This window comes from Entelurus aequoreus, linkage group LG03, assembly GCF_033978785.1.
Source record: "Entelurus aequoreus isolate RoL-2023_Sb linkage group LG03, RoL_Eaeq_v1.1, whole genome shotgun sequence".
In the NCBI taxonomy this organism is placed as follows: Eukaryota; Metazoa; Chordata; class Actinopteri; order Syngnathiformes; family Syngnathidae; genus Entelurus; species Entelurus aequoreus.
This window is the reverse complement of record NC_084733.1, coordinates 62065766-62086868: the sequence shown is the minus strand read 5'-3', so window position 1 is coordinate 62086868 and position 21103 is coordinate 62065766.

Below are 21103 nucleotides of genomic sequence, written 5' to 3'. Positions count from 1 at the left end.
GGTATTCCCTTGTAGAGGATTCTGTTGGTTACGTGCGCACTCTTGTTGATGTTATGCACTGCACGCAGCATCCTGGTGTAGCAACCATCCAGAGACTTCTCCAGGGTTGGCTTCAGGGTCCAGCATTCGCTGCCATAGAGGAGAACGGACTCAAATGTCGCGTAGAAGAAGGAGAGATCAACTACCAAAACAGCTCCTCAGACCACCACCACAACCACCACTACTACCACGACAATCACATACATATGCCCCCACTGCAATAGAGTCTGTGGATCACGGATTGGCCTCTACAGCCACCTGAGGACCCACAGATGACCAGAACCACCAACAGGAGGACAGGGGTTAGTGCATCTGCCTCAAAATACGAAGGCCCTGAGCAGTCCTGGGTTCAATCCCGGGCTCGGGATCTTTCTGTGTGGAGTTTGCATGTTCTCCCCGTCACTGCGTGGGTTCCCTCCGGGTACTCCGGCTTCCTCCCACCTCCAAAGACATGCACCTGGGGATAAGTTGATTGGCAACACTAAATTGGCCCTAGTGTGTGAAGGTGACTGTGAATGTTGTCTGTCTATATGTGTTGGCTCTGCAATGAGGTGGCAACTTGTCCAGGGTGTACCCCGCCTTCTGCCCAAATGCAGCTGAGATAGGCTCCATTACCCCCCGCTACCCCAAAAGGGACAAGCGGTAGAAAATGGATGGATGGATGGACATATAAATATATATATATATAATAGTTTTAAGTCACATTTATTAACTATCTTACAAGTGTAAAAATAAGTGAAGCACTGTGTAATACTAACATATAGAAACAAAATGAAGAATTAAAATTGATCTGTTCCAGGGTCAAACTGTGACCATTATTGGTTATGTGTCAGTCAATTTATAACACTGAGTGTCAGCTAAGTGCAAAATGAAGCGAAACAGTTGTAACAGACACATTTTTTTTATTTTGCTGACAAGTTTTAATTTATTTTATTTTTTTTTTTTTTTCCAAGATGGCGCCGCTGTTGTGGCTGCTGTTGGCAGGAGCTCTGTGCTCTTGTGTCATCCTTTTGAGATCCTGATATTTCCCTCTTGTTTTCATGTGTCATTATATATATTTTTTTTGGCCTTTTGGTTCGAGACCCTTTGGGACTGTGCGACAAGGGGTGGCACTTTCGTGACTTCTGCTGTGCTTTTTTGTGGACTTCTGGATCTGCCTCCCGGGAGCCTTTTGGCCATGGAAACCAGCTGCTGGGTCTCTGCCACACCAGAGTCCGTTTGGAGAGACTGGAGGAGATGCGGATGAAGAGACAGGGCTGCGGAGCTAGAACTGAGCGCCGGGACGGACAGGCTTTACAGTGTCTTGGCTGAATGAGCAGGTATCGGAACCCTCGGGTTCTTTGGACGTATCCTCGCTCATCCATGCGGACTGGACACTGGCCGAGAGTTGGTGGGCGGCCGAGAGTGGAGTCGGCTCTCTTGGTTGCTTTGTTGGGTCAGCTCCTGTCTCTGGCCATGCTCCCTCCACCCCAGCAGACGATGGCGTGAAACACCACAGTGTATATGTTTCTTTTACTTTTTATTCATAGCTGTATGCAGAAGTGGCTGGTTGCATCAGCTCTGCTCTTTTAATGTCTTTAAAGGCCTACTGAATTTTTTTATTTTTATTTAAACGGGGATAGCAGATCTATTCTATGTGTCATACTTGATCATTTTGCAATATTGCCATATTTTTGCTGAAAGGATTTAGTATAGAACAACAACGATAAAGATCGCAACTTTTGGTATCTGATAAAAAAAAAGGCTTGCCCCTACCGGAAGTAGCGTGACGTAGTCAATTGAACATATACGCAAAGCTCCCTATTGTTTACAATGATGGCCGCCAGAAGTGAGAGAGATTCGGACCGAGAAAGCGACGATTTCCCCATTAATTTGAGCGAGGATGAAAGATTTGTGGATGAGGAAAGTGCAAGTGAAGGACTAGTGGGGAGTGGAAGCAATTCAGATAGGGAAGATGCTGTGAGAGCCGGGGGTGACCTGATATTCAGCTGGGAATGACTAAAACAGTAAATAAACACAAGACATATATATACTCTATTAGCCACAACACAACCAGGCTTATATTTAATATGCCACAAATTAATCCCGCATAAAAACACCTAGGTGTTTGTTGTGCTAGCTCCTAGCTACTAGCTCGAGCTAGTTATAGCTCGAGCGGGTAATATGGACGGGATCCCGTATATATAACCCGCCAATACAATTCAAACACCTGCACAACACAACACTCACTCAGCCCAAAGGACCGTTCACCTAACCCAAGGTTCATAAAGCTTATATATTTAACCAAAGTTACGTACATGACACGCACGTACGGGCAAGCGATCAAATGTTTGGAAGCGCGCGGGTGGGACCTGATATTCAGCTGGGAATGACTACAACAGTAAATAAACACAAGACATATATATACTCTATTAGCCACAACACAACCAGGCTTATATTTAATATGCCACAAATTAATCCCGCATAACAAACACCTAGGTGTTTGTAATGCTAGCTCCTAGCTCCTAGCTACTAGCTCGAGCTAGTTATAGCAAGCGATCAAATGTTTGGAAGCGTACTTACGGTATCGCGTCTGCGTCTGTTAACAAAGTCAAAGTCCTCCTGGTAAGAGTCTCTGTTGTCCGAGTTCTTCGATCTTGACTGCATCTTTCGGGAATGTAAACAATGAAACACCGACTGTGTTGTGTTGCTGACTTCCCTCGCAAAATACTCCGCTTCGCACCGACTTTCTTCTTTGCTTGCTCAGCTTCTTTCTCCATAATGCAATGAACAAATTGCAACAGATTCACCAACACAGATGTCCAGAATACTGTGGAATAATGACATGAAAACAGAGCTATTTCGTATTGGCTTCAATGGGGAAGCCATACCTCTGTTAAACTGGCTACGTCACGTGCATATGTCATCCTCCAAAGGCGTTTTGAACCGGAAATTCCCCAGGAAATTTAAAATTGCACTTTATAAGTTAACCCGGCCGTATTGGCATGTGTTGCAATGTTAAGATTTCATCATTGATATATAAACTATCAGACTGCGTGGTCGGTAGTAGTGGGTTTCAGTAGGCCTTTAATGTCCTATGTGCTCTTTGATGTTTGATGTTTGATGTTTGATGTTTCCCTCTTACACACATGTAAGAGGGAAACATCTTGTTCTGTCTCCCTGTAACGTTTGTCTGATCTTGAATGGGATTGTGCTGGAGAAAAATTTAATTTCCCCTCAGGGATTAATAAAGTATTTCTGATTCTGATTCTGATTCTGATTATGAATTAGCTTATGATGACAGCGGGGTCTTACTGCTTTCAACGTGAGTTACTTCACGTAACTTCCTATCTGTGTTCTTCTTCCCTTTACGTCCATCCTTTGATGCGTAGACAGGGAAAATCCATCATCTGTAAATGGAAGAAGTTTGAACTCTTCCTGGTCAATGCTGGGAATACTTATGCACTTGTGCTTCTTAGTTTTAATGAATTAGCACAAAAAAAACTACTTTTCACAGTCTTTATGGGGTATTGTGTGTAGAATTTTGAGGGCAAAATTGTGTTCCATTTTGCAACAAGGCAGTGAACACTCTATAAACGCACTGTCAAACAAAACAAAGGCAACATTTCAAACGACGTAAAGTAAGTTCTGTAATTATAGCATCACATGTACTTTTGCTGCGTCTTTCCAAATCAAAATGACTCCCTTCCTTCTTTCTTTTTTTCTACACGGCAACAGCGGTCGCCACTTTGGCCGGTGGCTTAGCTGCAAAATGAGGAATAGCTGCCCTACTCCACACACACACACATACTTGAAAGTAAATAAAGCCTGAAGTTGTACACGTCTGCAGTATGGGGAGGTCAGGAGATGTTTATCATGCAGCATGGAGCCATACATTAAATGTGTAATGATAGCTCAGCTCTGTGCTCCAAATAGACTTCCTGCTTGCTTTTTTTCTGCCTCCTTCCAATGAACGTTGTCCACATGAAAAACAACCACACACATAAACACGGATATATGATGACATATAATCTACGTGTATTGTGACTTTGTCTTGTGTTTTTGTGTCTGCACAGGATCCTGCTCGCTGACCATTACCGTCACTGTGGACAGAATACAATAACACGAGGTATGGCACACGCACACAGACCCTCGCCAAGGTACTCTGTAATCCCTTTCAAAGGGGTTTGTAGAAACCTGAATAGTACTAAATGTTTCAATATTTCCTATATAAATAATGTACATGGAAATGACAGCCAAAATATGAACACCATTTTTTTAAATTGAGATTAAATGTAGTATCCAAACTGCGGCATATGGCACAATTTCAATGAACAATGGTGGGAAGAGGAGTATTCATAATCAAATACAAACAGTCAGAGGTCTAATAGCTGCCATCTTGCCGCCATCTGTGGCCAACAAAATTACCTTAACCAGTATTTTTACTTGCTAGAAAATCAGCACATCAATTACTTGTATGCCCCAATCCAAACAACCTTCCCTAGTCATGGTGCAGAAAGAAAGAAAAACATCAACTGGCACAAAAAGTCAACAGACACAACCTGATAGCTGCCATCTTGCCGCCATCTGGTGGCCGACAAAATTACTTTAATCATTGTTTTACTTGGAAGAAAAACAGCACAGCAATTACTTATATGACCCAATCCAAACAAACTTCCATAGTCATGGTGCAGAAAAAAAAAAAAATTAACCGGCACAAAAAGTCAACAAACACGACCTGCTCACTAAACTTTGTGAATATTATAAAAAAAAACATCCATGTGTGTATATATATATATATATATATATATATATATATATATATATATATATATATATATATATATATATATATATATATATATATATATATATATATATATATATGTGTGTGTGTATATATATATATTTATCCATCCATCCATCCATTTTCTACCGTTTATTCCCTTCGGGGTCGTGGGGGGCGCTGGAGCCTATCTCAGCTACAATCAGGCAGAAGCCGGGATATATATATATATATATATATATATATATATATATATATATATATATATATATATATATATATATATATATATATATATATATATGTTTACATTTATATATATGTACATATTTATAGGGGTGTAAGGGGTGTTTAGATGGGGTAGTACCTCTGGTGGGGGACAGGTAGTGCTCTCTAGGGGGTAGTTCGTCCACCTTTGGTCCCCACGTGTCACTCACCTCTCACCAGTGGCTACACAAAGTTGTAGCGTGCACAGCAGCCACACCCCGGGCAATGGCTTCGACTGGCCAGCAAAACCTGGTGAGGGTAGCCGACGAGTCCCAAACCCTCGGTGGTCTAGGTATTGTGAAGAATGTATATATATATATATACAGTATATGCAAGAGTTATTTCTTTCTATTCATAGTCATATTTGAAAACAGCTAGTGTTTTTCCATTTGTTCTCTTTCTATTTGTCCGCAAGTAAACTGTGTGTGTTACCATGAAGACTTGGAATGTAGGACTTGGAGTACTCCCTTATATCTTATCTGCAGTAGAACAATGAGGCCATGTTCCTTCCCTGAGAAATGGGGGCTTTCTTTCTGTGTAAGAAGGAGGCTCTTCCGTATGAGTGTTAGAACAACTTAGGAAGCTGGTATGAATGTATTAGTCTAGGTTGTTCTCCTGAAATTTCAGTAAAACTTGATGATATTCCTATTCTGTCCTGGTGATCCTTCTTACTCAGCTTATACACTACCGTTCAAAAGTTTGGGGTCACATTGAAATGTCCTTATTTTTGAAGGAAAAGCACTGTACTTTTCAATGAAGATAACTTTAAACTAGTCTTAACTTTAAAGAAATACACTCTATACATTGCTAATGTGGTAAATGACTATTCTAGCTACAAATGTCTGGTTTTTGGTGCAATATCTACATAGGTGTATAGAGGCCCATTTCCAGCAACTATCACTCCAGTGTTCTAATGGTACAATGTGTTTGCTCATTGGCTCAGAAGGTTAATTGATGATTAGAAAACCCTTGTGCAATCATGTTCACACATCTGAAAACAGTTTAGCTCGTTACAGAAGGTACAAAACTGACCTTCCTTTGAGCAGATTGAGTTTCTGGAGCATCACATTTGTGGGGTCAATTAAACGCTCAAAATGGCCAGAAAAAGAGAACTTTCATCTGAAACTCGACAGTCTATTCTTGTTCTTAGAAATGAAGGCTATTCCACAAAATTGTTTGGGTGACCCCAAACTTTTGAACGGTAGTGTATGTCATACAAAAAAATTTGGGATTGACCAGTAACTTAGATTCCCTTGGAGGAAGAACTGGTCCGACGCAACAGTATGTCTACCTACGCGCGTGAAGACTGGGTTCGGCGGACGGCGCGGATGAACCGACAGCTGGTCAACGGGCAAGAGGGCAATTCTCAGCATAGCGTTGTGGAACGCTAAGGGCATAACAAGACACATTAGACATCAAGAGAAGTGTTAGGAGCAGAACTCCGACCTGTTCTCCACCTATGTCGACCTGACCAAGGCCTTTGACACCGTCAGCAGAGAGGGTCTGTGGAAAATTATGGCAAAATATGGTTGCCCAAGGAAATTCATCGCTTTGGTGACGCAGTTCCACGAGGGCATGCAGGTTAGAGTCCAGGACAGCGGAGAATCCTCTGACCCATTCCCAGTTACAAACAGGGTCAAGCAAGGCTGTGTCTTGGCGCCAACACTGTTCAGCCTCATGTTTTTACGCCATGCTCACAGACGCTTTCAGAGACGAGGATGTTAGTGTCAACCTGAGGTACCACACAGATGGCAAACTGTTAAAACTTCGGAGGCTCCAAGCAAAAACCAAAGTTATGACAGACATCATCAGAGAATTGCTGTTCGCTGATGACTGTGCCTCACCGCTGTCTCAGAAGCTGACATGCAACGCAGCGTTGACATGTTCTCCAGCGCCTGCACAAACTTTTGGTCTTACGATCAGCACAAAGAAGACTGACGTCCTTCATCAGCCCGCGCCTGGAAAGCCTTACGTTGAGCCCAACATCACTGTCAACGGCCAGAGACTCAACACAGTGAACCGCTTCACCTACCCTGGCAGCACACTGTCTCAGAATGTTACCATCGATGACGAAGTGAACACCCATATAGCCAGAGCCACCTCCACTTTCCGCAGACTGTATCCGAATGTCTGGAACCGAAGAGGCATTAACTGAAAGTGTACGGGTCAGTGGTGCTCCCTATGCTGCTCTATACAAGCGAGACATGGACAGTGTACCAAAAGCATGCCAGGAAGCTAAATCACTTCCACACAACAAGTCTCAGGAATATCTTCGGCATCAAGTGACAGGACAAAGTCCCAGATACAGAAGTGGGTAGAAGAAACGCTTCAAAGATACACTCAAAGTTTTACTGGAAGCGTTTGCCATCAACCCAGACACTTGGGTATAATCCGCAATGGATCGAGCCACTTGCCACTCTTCCATCCACAAAGGCACCAAGATGTGCAGGCAAACAGGACCACCACCGCAGAAAAGAAAAGGCAAGCCCGAAAAGCCCACGCTATCAATCCTCCTGGAGACGTCCCACTCGTGTGTCCCACATACTTCCATCCATCCGTTTTCTACCGCTTGTCCCTTTCGGGGTGGCGGGGGGTGCTGGAGCCTATCTCAGCTGCATTGTTTGTCATAAAAAAAATTCATGAAGTTTGGTTCTTTTATGAATTTATTATGGGTCTACTGAAAATATGACCAAATCTGCTGGGTCAAAAGTATACATACAGCAACATACATTATCAATTTTAGTGATGTAGAAAAGTTACAATCAAATCAAATTAGTTTCATGGCATGGTCTCTTAACTTCGTGTGAGTGATTATGAATGACGACACCTGTTGACTTCTCTGAGCCCATTTAAATAGGGCTCATGTGATGCAGTCATTCGACTCGGTTACAAACGTGACAATGGGAAAGTAAAAGAAACTCAGCACGGATCTGAGAAAAGGAATCATTGACTTGAACAAGTCAGGAAAGTCACTTGGAGCCATTTCAAACCAGCTTAAGGTCCCAAGAGCAACTGTGCAGGCAGTCGTTCGTAAGTATAAAGTGCATGGCACAGTTTAGTCACTGCCACGATCAGGAAGAAAATGCAAGCTATCACCTGCTGCTGAGAGAAAATTGGTCAGGATAATCAAGAGTCAACCGAAAACGATCAAAAAGCAGGTCTGCAATGAATTGGAAGATGCTGGAACACAGATGTCAGTGTCCACAGTCAAGCGTGTTTTGCATCGCCATGGACTGAGAGGGTACCATGCAAGAAGGAAGCCCTTGCTTCATAAGCGAGACCTTAAGGCTCGTCTAAAGTTTGCTGCTGATCACATTGACAAAGATAAGACCTCCTGGAGGAAAGTTCTGTGGTCAGATGGAAAAAAATTTAGCTGTTTGGCCACAATACCCAGCAATATGTTTGGAGGAGAAAAGGTGAAGCCTTTAATCCCAGGAACACCATGCCTACCGTCAAGCATGGTGGTGGTAGTATTATGCTCTGTGTCTATTTTGCTGCCAATGGAACTGGTGCTTTACAGAGAGTAAATGGGACAATGAAAAAGGAGGATTACCCCCAAATTCTTCAGGACAATCTAAAATCATCAGCAAGGAGGTTGTGTCTTGGGCGCAGTAGGGTGTTCCAACAGGACAATAACCCCAAACACACGTCAAAAGTGGTAAAGGAATGGCTAAATCAGGCTAGAATTAAGGTTTTAGAATGGCCTTCCCAAAGTCCTGACTTAAACCCCATTGGGAACATGTGGAAAATGCTAAAGAAACAAGTGCATGTAAGAAAAACAACAAATTTAGCTGAACTGCACCAATTTTGTCAACAGAAATTCAACCAGCAGCTTGCCAGAAGCTTGTGGATGGCTACCAAAAGCACCTTATTGCAGTGAAACTTGCCAAGGGACATGTAACCAAATATTAACATTGCCGTATGTATACTTTTGACCCAGCAGATTTGGTCATATTTTCAGTGGACCCCTAATAAATTCATAAAAGAACCAAACTTCATGAATGTTTTTTGTGACCAACAAGTATGTGCTCCAATCACTATCACAAAAAAATAAGCGTTGTAGAAATTATTGGAAACTCAAGACAGCCATGACATTATGTTCTTTACAAGTGTACTTTTGACCATGACTGTGTAAATATATATATAAATATGTATGTGTATATATTTATATAAGCATATATTTATACATTTGTGTATATATATATGTATATGTATATATACATATATATACATATATACGTATATATGTGTATATGTGTATATATATATATATATATATATATATATATATATATGTATTTATATATGTATATATGTGTGTATATGTATGCATATATATATATATATATATATATATATATATATATATATGTCTATGTATACATATATATATGTGCATGTATATATATATATATGTGCATGTATATATATATATATACATATATATATATGTATATATATATTATATATATATATATATATATATATATATTCATATATATATAATACATATATTTATATATATATATATATATATATATATATATATATATATATATATATATATATATATATATATATATATATATATATTCATATATATATAATACATATATTTATATATATATATATATATATATATATATATATATATATATATATATATATATATATATATATATATATATATATATATATATATATATATATATATATATATATAAAAACTGTTTTACGCTAGCTTTTTAATCTAAATGTGTATGTTTACACCAAAAAATTGTGAATTTAATACTTAGAAATATGCTTACGTGTCCTATGTCATCATGCTAAAGTTAGTATGCTAACATTTTATCTGTTTAAACAAAAAATACTTGATTTTGATACTTGGCGCCATCTTGAAGTTAATGTTTGTTATATTAGCATGTTAACATTAGCATGCAGAGGTTCAGGGCACAAATAGCAGGCCCATTAAAAATTTCCGTGGGAGATTTTTATATATGAAATATATATATTTATTTTTTATTCTTTTTATAAAAAATGCTTTTCAAATGCTATTCACATTTTAATTGTAAGGATTCCAACAAACATCAAAGTCCTCTTGTTATTCTCCACAGCGCCGCCTGCTGGTATGTGCATGAAATGCACCAGAGACCTTCCATCCAGGGAGATATCCTCTTTGATTGATTGATTGATTGATTGAGACTTTTATTAGTAGGTTGCACAGTGAAGTACATATTCAATCAATCAATCAATGTTTATTTATATAGCCCTAAATCACAAGTGTCTCAAAGGGCTGCACAAGCCACAACGACATCCTCTGTACAGAGCCCACATACGGGCAAGGAAAAACTCACCCCAGTGGGACGTCGATGTGAATGACTATGAGAAATCTTGGAGAGGACCGCATATGTGGGTAACCCCCCCCTCTAGCGGAGACTGAAAGCAATGGATGTCGAGTGGGTCTGACATAATATTGTGAAAGTCCAGTCCACAGTGGATCCAACACATCAGCGAGAGTCCAGTCCATAGTGGGGCCAGCAGGAAACCGTCCCGAGCGGAGACGGGTCAGCAGCGCAGAGATGTCCCCAACCGATGCACAGGCTAGCAGTCCACCCGGGGTCTCGACTCTGGACAGCAAGCACTTCGTCCATGGGCACCGGACCTGTGCAACCCCCCCTCCCAAGGAAGAGGGGAGCAGAGGAGAGAAGAAAAGAAACGGCAGATCAACTGGTCTAAAAAGGGGGTCTATTTAAAGGCTAGAGTATACAAATGAGTTTTAAGATGGGACTTAAATGCTTCTACTGAGGTAGCATCTCTAACTGTTACCGGGAGGGCATTCCATAGTACTGGAGCCCGAACAGAAAACGCTCTATAGCCCGCAGACTTTTTTTTGGCTCTGGGAATCACTAATAAACCGGAGTTCTGTGAACGCAGATTTCTTGTCGGGACATATGGTACAATACAATCGGCGAGATAGGCTGGAGCTAAACCGTGTAGTATTTTATACGTAAGTAGTAAAACCTTAAAGTCGCATCTTAAGTGCACAGGAAGCCAGTGCAGGTGAGCCAGTATAGGCGTAATATGATCAAACTTTCTTGTTTTTGTCAAAAGTCTAGCAGCCGCATTTTGTACCAACTGTAGTCTTTTAATGCTAGACATAGGGAGACCCGAAAATAATACGTTACAGTAATCGAGACGAGACGTAACGAACGCATGAATAATGATCTCAGCGTCGCTTGTGGACAAGATGGAACGAATTTTAGCGATATTACGGAGATGAAAGAAGGCTGTTTTAGTAACACTCTTAATGTGTGACTCAAACGAGAGAGTTGGGTCGAAGATAATACCCAGATTCTTTACCGAGTCGCCTTGGGTAATTGTTTGGTTGTCAAATGTTAAGGTGGTATTATTAAATAGATGTCGGTGTCTAGCAGGACCGATAATCAGCATTTCCGTTTTCTTAGCGTTGAGTTGCAAAAAGTTAGCGGACATCCATTGTTTAATTTCATTAAGACACGCCTCCAGCTGACTACAATCCGGCGTGTTGGTCAGCTTTAGGGGCATGTAGAGTTGGGTGTCATCAGCATAACAGTGAAATTATTAAAATAATAAATTAAAGTAATATTATTAAATATTCCGTACAATTGACCACTAAATGGTAACACCCGAATAAGTTTTTCAACTTGTTTAAGTCGGGGTGCACTTAAATTGATTCATGATACGGATATATACTATCAGATATATACTATCATCATAATACAGTCATTACACAAGATAATCACATTGAATTATTTACATTATTTACAATCAGGGGTGTGGAGGAGGGGGGGTAGGATATGGACAGCAAGTAGTGGACATAGAGAGAGAGAGAGAGAGAGAGAGAGAGAGAGAGAGAGAGAGAGAGAGAGAGAGAGAGAGAGAGAGAGAGAGACCTTTTATCCAATCCAATCCACTTTATTTATATAGCACATTTACACAACAAGAATGTTTACAAAGTGCTGCACAGCCATGTTAAAAACAATATTAAAACAAAATTAAAAACAATATTAAAAGCAATATTAATAATAATATTATGCTACACCAATGACTAAATAAAAACAAAGAATAAATGAATAAAAAACCAATACAGAAACAATATAAAAAATAAATATGATTAAAAACGATTTTAAAGGGTAAAACCAATTAAAACAGTAAAATAGACATCAAAATGTATTAAAAAAAAACACAGAGGACAGCAGAGGACAGAAGACCACACAACTCACGTAGTGTTAAAAATTAACACGAGACTTAAAACACTCCACTGTGGAAGCAGTTTGAACATGGAGGGGCAGAGTGTTCCAGAGCTTAGGGCCGACCACAGAGAAGGCCCTGTCTCCCCTGGTTTTAAGTCTCGTCCTGGGCACCACGAGCTGGAGCTGGCTCTCGGACCTCAGAGCGCGCGCAGGAGTGTAAATTTGGATGAGGTCCGAGATATACTGAGGTGCAAGTCCATGTAAAGCTTTAAAAACAAACAGCAAGGATTTAAAATCAATTCTAAAATGAACAGGGAGCCAGTGCAACCTCCGAAGAATTGGGGTTATATGCTCGCGTTTCCTGGCCCCTGTTAAAAGTTGTGATGGACTAACTGCAACCTGGAGAGAGCTTTTTGGCTAATGCCAGCATAAAGTGCATTGCAGTAGTCCAGGCGACTTGAAATAAAAGCATGCACGACTTGTTCAAAAAAGTTAAAAGATAAAAATGGTTTTACCTTTGCTAAAAGACGAAGATGATAAAAACACGATTTTAAAACGCCATTGACTTGTTTGTCAAATTTAAAATCTCTGTCTAAAGTGACGCCAAGGCTGGTGACTTTGGGACGCACATAATTTTGCAATGGTCTCAAGTCAGTGAGGGCCGGACCAAAAACTTAAATTTCCGTTTTTCCCTCATTCATTATTAAAAAATTCTGGGCTAACCAAGCCTTGACATCACATAGACCAGGGGTCGGCAACCCGCGGCTCCGGAGCCGCATGCGGCTCCTTGACCACTCTGATGCGGCTCAGCTACATACATGCCGACCCCCCCGATTTTCCCAGGAGATTTATGGATCTCAGTGTCCCTCATAGATTACTCCCAGGGAAAAAATAATCCTATTTACACTCTAATTACTAAATAAAGGGCGTGCCCTAATTGCACTGCAGTAATTGTCCTCTATAGCATTTACATACAGCGTGCCAGTCCAGCCACATGTTGCATGTTGTTATTACTTGCACACACAGGAGACAGCAAAGCATACTTACTCATCAGCCACACAGCTTACACTGACGGTAGCCGAATCAAACAACTTTAACATTGTTACGTTACAAATATGCGCCACACTGTGAACCCACACCAAAAAAAAATGAAAAACACATTTCTGGAGAACATCCCACCGTAACACAACATAAACACAACACAACCATTACCCAGAATCCCATGCAGCCCTAACTCTTCCGGTCTATATTATACACCCCCGCTACCACCAAATCCCCCCACATATCAACCCCCCCACCCCCCTCTTCGTGCGTTGGTTGAGCGGAAGAGTTAGGGCTGCATGGGATTCTGGGTATTGGTACCGTCAGTGTAAGATGTGTGGCTGCTGAGTTAGTACGCCTTGCTGTCACTTACGTGAGCAAGCTGAAATTGCATTCTACGTGTGGTTGAGCAGGTACACTGTTAGGGCAGACTGTAGAGGGCGCCAAATGCAGTGTCATCACGCTCTGATATTCGGGAGTCTCCCGGGAAAAATGAGAGGGTTGGCAAGCATGACGCTATCAAGCACCATTCATTCAAAACTCGCGGGCTGCACTAACATCAAATTTCCACATTAAAGTGCGTGCCGGTGCGTGTGTCGGAGACCCCTGGTTAACATAGCACAAAGCATTTAAGCTTTGTATGCAGTGTTTTTCATTTAAAAAAAATTTTTGTGGCTCCCATTACTTTCTTTAATTTGTGAAACTTGCCAAAATGGCTCTTTGAGTGGTAAAGGTTGCGGACCCCTGACATAGACAGTCGAGAAGGGGTGTCAGGGGGCCGTGACCTTTTGAAATTGGCATATACATTTGGCAGTCATCTGCAAAAAAGTGATAAGACACTCCATGTTTCTTAAAAATCTCTCCAAGAGGGAGAATGTACAAGGAAAACAGGATGGGGCCTAGAATGGATCCCTGGGGGACACCACAGTAAAGTGGAGCAGAAGAAGAGGTGGCGTCCCCCAGCCTGACAGAGAAAGACCTCTCTGACAGGTAGGATCTGAACCACTCTAATGCAGTCCCCCTGACACCCACACAGTCTCTCAGGCGGTCTTAAAGAATTGTGTGGTCGACTGTATCAAAGGCAGCTGTAAGATCTAAAAGCACTAAAAGGGCAGAGCTACCAGAATCAGACATTAAAAGCAAGTCATTAAAAACCTTTAAAAGTGCAGATTCAGTACTGTGCAAAGCTTTGTATCCAGACTGAAATGGATCTAAAGTGCTATTTTCATCTAAAACAGGCTGCAGTTGCGCTAAAACACATGTCTCCAGAATTTTTGACACAAAAGGTAATTTGGAAATGGGCCGATAATTTGACAAACTTGTCGGATCTAGACCTGTTTTTTTAATCAAAGGCTCAACAACAGCTCTTTTACAAAAAGAGGGGACATAGCCAGAAATCAAGCTGCTGTTGATGATGTCCCTAACAGACAAGTCAATAGTGTCCCAGATTTCTTTAAAAAAGCGAGGGGGGACTTGGTCTGTGGGACAGGACGAGGGTTTCAGTTTGTCGACTATTCCTGTAATCTCAGGCATGGACACAGGCTCAAAGTGACTAAACACAGCCGAGCACTGAGTGGCCACATTAAAACTCAATGGAGAGCGAGAAAGATTTGCCCGAATAGAAGCAACCTTATCGTTAAAAAAGGAGAGAAATTTTTCACAAGTTTCACTTGTCATCTCCAGTAAAGTGGCTGGATTCGGATTAAGAACATAACTAATAGTATTAAAAAGAACATGTGGCTTGCTGATACTATTTAAAATTAAGTCTGAAAGATATTTAGTTTTCTCAGCTTTAACAACACTTTGATAGTTCTGACAGTTTTCTTTTAAAATTTGATAAGAAACCTCCAAGTGATCCCCTTTCCACTTGCGCTCCGCCCTTCGCCACTCACGCCGAGCTGTGCGTGTGGTTTCATTGAGCCAAGGCTCCTGTTTTGGCTTTGGACGCATAGCTCTGAGGGGCGCTATACTATCCAGAACCTCAGAACATATAGAAAGAAAAGAGCACATCAATTGTTCAGTGTCTGCAGAGTGTGATATACTCTGCATGGACACAGTAAATAAAGGGGAGAAGGTGGCTGCGGTGTCAGACCTAATAACACGGCCATGACGCACGGCAAGTGGTTTCACATCAGGGTCCAAACTTAAATTAAACATAACAGGACTGTGATCAGAAAACACAGCATCACCAACAACGACATTGTCAACATTAAAACCATAAGACAGTACGAGGTCTAGCGTATGCCCACGTTCATGTGTGGAACCAGATACAGACTGTATAAAATTAAAAGAGTCAATGACATTCAGGAAGCTCCTGGATAGAGGTTCGTCTGGGCAGCAGGTGTGAATATTAAAGTCACCAACAATAAGAACACGATCATATTTGGGCAGAATTTAAGCCAGAAATTCAGAAAAGTCATTTATGAAGTCTTTGTGGTACTTGGGTGGTCGATAGACGACGGCACACAGGACGACATCAGAAAGACCCAGCTCAAACATGCATAGTTCGAAGCTTGAAAAGGAGGATTGCAGGCGGATCTGACGGCATTTAAAGTCATTTTTAAAAACGACTGCTAATCCTCCTCCTTTTTGGCCAGACGACCGCGGAAAATTAAAATACGAGCACTCCGGTGATAAAAATTCATTTAGAGGAGCGAACTCACCAGTTCTCAGCCATGTCTCCGTCACACAGAGGAAGTCCAGTCCGCGGGAGACGAATAAATCCTTCAGGATAAATGTTTTGTTTGTCAAGGATCTTGCGTTAACAAGACCAAACTTAACGGGGGCCGGCGCGTCCAAGGCCGCTGCTGATCCGGGTGGGGCCCGACACAGAGCCCGCAGGTGGCGGGAATTCACTCTGCACCTCCGGGGGCGGGGACAGCAGGAGCGCGGCGGGCGAGCTTCCCCCTGCAGACTGACGACAGGAACAATCCAGGACCCGGCGGGATCCAGCAAACGTGGGTGCAGGAAGAAACCAGGTACCGGACCATACCTCCTTCGGGAAGCCACGGAAAGCCGGGCCAGGAGTGCCCTAACTTTCACCAGCAGGCCGCCACGTTTACCGCGGCGCCGATGACGCTTTCGCCGGGGGAGAGGAGCCAGAAGGCGAAAAAGGAAGGCAGGAATCCGGCCAGGTGAGAAAACTGACTGGGACGTCATAAAACCAACGTCGAAGTTGATCATATCCGTGTGAGAGGGACAAAGATCCAACAGCGTTTGGCGGTCATACACAAACAGTGAGTTGGCAGGGACAACAAAAGACGCGAACAGCACAAAAACAAGCAAAGCTGACAGCGAGAGACGGCAAGCCTCAGCACATACTGACGCCATCTTGCCCACCTTTGGGCAAATCTCCTGACGGTCACTTTTACCACAACTTCTATTGATTTAGTGATTAAAGAGTGTTGTTCTTGGAGCGGCAAAAGTTCAAACAACATCATTGATCATTCTAAAAGTTACTAAAGTCACTAAAACCTGACTCCGGGACACAAAAATAGGATATCATAGCTAATGAGGGAGAACAAACGTTTATTTTATTTGTCATTACTGGACTTGAACGTCTCAGCTGCGAGCATAAATGGACATATTGACCATTTTTCTCTACGCTTACATGCACATTGGGAAGTTAGAGTCCACATCAACACACTTTGTAGAAACATTCCTGCCTTCAAATCTGTCTCAAGACATGAAAGACAAGGTGAAGCTGCAGTGCTCACAGGCTGCTGATAGAGTTGTGTCCACTAGATGGCGACATTCTACCCCACCCGCCCAGGAAAGAAAACCTTTTCTGCCGTCACATGAGATTTGAGGTCCAATTTTGGGTTGTGCGCCGTGATATCCAGTAGAAGCTTAGGCAAGAATGCGCTGACTTGACCCGTCAGCCTCTCATGAATTTAAATGTCGCTCCATTTCACGGCCGATCGCTATGCTCCTGCCTTGTCGTGGCACTAACACCCCCCACCCCCCAAGACCAGGCCGCCTGATGACATGAGGGGACGACGGGTGTCTTAGTCTTGCTGCTATACTGGGACATGTGGGAATTAGCACAGTCCCTCATTGACAGCAGACCCACCAAAAGTCTCATTATCTATATCATTAGAAGGACAGCTGTGGGGGGGGGTGTTCATATTAATAGAAGGGAGGGTCTGTTTGGTGTCTGTAATCGCTTTCACGTCCTCATAGTGATACTTTGTGTCTCCTTGCGGCTTACACAACCCCTAACCCGAGCTCTAATTTAAACCCTGTCTCGAACATCAACGATGAATCCAAACACAAGACACACGTGTCAAACTCAAGGCCCAGGGGCCAGATTGGCCCGCCATGCTATTTAAAGTGGTCATCCACGTCATCCGTTAGGAGGGGATAGAAAGAAGAGGGAGAAAAGAAGACAGGAGGGTAAATTGTGGGGTCGAGAAAACAACCATGTATATATAACTTGTGGAGTCTCACTAAAGCACCGTCTGACAGGTAGGCACCTCACAGGGGAGGTGCCAGGGCATGGAGGCAGAGTGGAACACAGAGGACAATGCCCCAGCCTTGGCCGCATCATCGAGGGGCGGTACATTCCCCTGTACCTGCTCAATCAGCCTGAAGTGCCACCAGCTGTGCGGCCAGGTGGGGCCCAGCTACAAACTGTTCTTATCTCTGCCTCATTCAGGTCTGGCTCTCCTCTGTGTCAAGGCAGGTGCATCAGGCAGTAAGTAGGCATCCACTATTTCCCCATTAATGACATTATTAGGTAAATGTTTTCTGATATCATGTTTTCTCTTAGGGCAGCACGGTTGGACAGGGTTTAGTGCATGTGCCTCACAATACGAAGGTCCTGAGTAGTCCTGAGTTCAATCCCGGGCTCGGGATCTTTCTTTGTGGAGTTTGCATGTTCTCCCCGTGACTGCGTGGGTTCCCTCCGGGTACTACGGCTTCCTCCCACCTCCAAAGACATGCACCTGGGGATAGGTTGATTGGCAACACTAAATTGGCCCTAGTGTGTGAATGTTGTCTGTCTATCTGTGTTGGCCCTGTGATGAGGTGGCGACTTGTCCAGGATGCCCGAATGCAGCTGAGATAGGCTCCAGCACCCCCTGCAACCTCGAAAGGGACAAGCGGTAGAAGATGGATGTATGTTTTCTCTTGTTTAATAGGCAATTACCTACGACATATAAAGAAGTGTGCTGTGTGAAGGATTGAGAACCCCGTGTGTGTGTGTGTGTGTGTGTGTGTGTGTGTGTGTGTGTGTGTGTGTGTGTGTGTGTGTGTGTGTGTGTGTGTGTGTGTGTGTGTGTGTGTGTGTGTGTGTGTGTGTGTGTGTGTGTGTGTGTGTGTGTGTGTGTGTGTGTGTGTGTGTGTGTGTGTGTGTGTGTGTGTGTGTGTGTGTGTGTGTGTGTGTGTGTGTGTAAAATGTATTGTTTTTTGTTTTAAATCTGTCCTGTCCAGCCCTTTAGACGAATCGTATAGTTGATGTAGATGATCTATATCTGCTGTACACATTTACTTTAGAAAAGAGAAGAGTTGGATACTTCTCTTGTTGCCTTATTTGTATTGGACTTTATTAAATGTTTGGGTAGAATTTTATTCAACAAAACCAGTTTTCTTTCAAGTAATACAGAAATTTATCAGAGCTGTTTATTTATTTTATGGAGGAATGTAGTTAATTATAGAACTGGCATCCAATGTTATTAAAAAGTATTGATTTTGAATCGAGAATCGAATCGTTCACATACATACACAAATAGATCGCCCGGCCCTCGGCCAAATTCTTTTAACCGAATGTGGCCCCAAAAATCAAGAAGTTTGGGAGATCGCTAGTGTAGATCCTCAATTTTCACACAAATCCTTCCGCCATGATGACCCCACCTTACTCTTCCTCGGATTGGCTCCAATTTGAAACCAGTGGGTGTTTAAAGTGACCAATCAGAAAGGAGGGGAGTTGGTGGAGCGTGTGTCCAATGGCTGCCGCTGAGTGCCCCGAGGGTGGAACTGACCCCAACCCTCTCTAAACCTAGTTTTAGTCCAAACAATATATCCAAATCCAACCCCAAGTCTTATCTCTAGCCCTAGGTCTAAACCAAGCTCTGGTCCAAAACCTTTTGGACCGTGGATTGCTGTCTGCTCCTTTGAGGTCACATAATGAGGCCACTTCATGGAGCTGATCGCCACTTCCTCCACACATTCTCACACATCGGACGCCATTCCTGAGACCTGCTTTAACGCCCCCCAAGAAGACTAACATCTAGAAGCAGGAAGTACTTTCTGGTTGACACTTCAAGTCCTGCATTGTTAGTCCACTTTGTCCTCAAGTACTTCAAGTGGGCGTCCACTTTATAAAGGACCTGAGGGATTGTTGGAACTCACAGCTTCCCAGCTGTGCACCCTTCTCCCAGCCTCCTGATCCCCCTATCGCCAACAACCCCCCTAAAAAAACTGTGACATCACCAGGCCAACCAACAGCTGGAAGGTACTTCAAGGTCGTGGTGGTGAAACCGGGGTCACTTCAAACTCCTCATTCTCGCTCCTAACCCCGCAGTATCCACTGGTTCTGTACGTCAATGACCATTAATTGGGGTTGAAGGGCGTACAGCGCAGCATTTACTTGTATGACCCAATCCAAACAACCTTCCCTCGTCATGGTGCAAACCAAAAAAAAATGCAACCAACACAAAAAGTCATCACACATAACACAACCTGCTCACTAAACTTTCTGGATATTATACAAAAATGTCCAAACACCACACATAATTCAAAATGACACACATTTAAATCCATAACAATCAATTATGGGAAAAATGCAAAACAGTCTCTTCACATGTATCTATGTTTGACACATTTAAGCTGCTTGATATTTCTGATTGATGACTAAACTTTAAGGAGGTCGTCACGGAAGTAAACAAGGTAGGAGTTGAACTTTTACATACTCTTAAAATCCAATTATATATCCACGATTTTAATGTAGCAAGCATGGCCGACCAGGGAGAGTTGGCTCCACTGCCCTAGTTCTACCTGCTGAGAGCCAGAACAAAAGTGCAGAAGCACGTGAACAAGAAACAATAAAACAAAAAGTGTTGCTGCTGAAAAAGATGCACACCTCTACGTTTTTTTGTTTATCGTTCATTTGGTGGGTTCCTAATCTACTGGCCTACCTTTGACCTAAATCAGTGGTATTGAACTTTTGTCACCAAGTACCACCTCAGAAAACCCCTGACTCTCCAAGTACCGCCACAATGATCAACAGTAAAACACAGTAGCGCAGTAGGTCTAAGTATTCATTAAAAACAACAAACAGAGGTTTTATTTCATATTTTGGCTACTGTAACATTACACCCAGTTTGAAGAGTGACACTGTGTTTGGATATTTGTTTAAGTGATTTTTGTTAATTTTTTTACCACTAGATGGAGCCAGTTTGAGAATCACTGACCTAAATGTTACCAAACGCTTCTACTGGGCTGTTCTTGCTCAGCATGATATTATATTCACGATAATAGTACTATCAATCGTTTAGTTTATTATGATTATTGCCGTTATGATTCATTGTTGTGTAAAGACCCATGGAGCTAAACTGCAGCGGTGTTGTGTTCTCACCCCCACGCGCCATCCCCGCCAACGTCGGCAGCAGCGGGTTGCTAGGCAACAGTGGCCCCAGGAATCGCCTCCCGGCAGGGCGTCTGCTTCTTCCTTGTGTGCGCACTTTTTAAATAAAGCTTCAATCGCGGGGGTCCAAACTTGTCCCACTGCGGACAAACCAAAGGACGCTGGAGAGGAAAT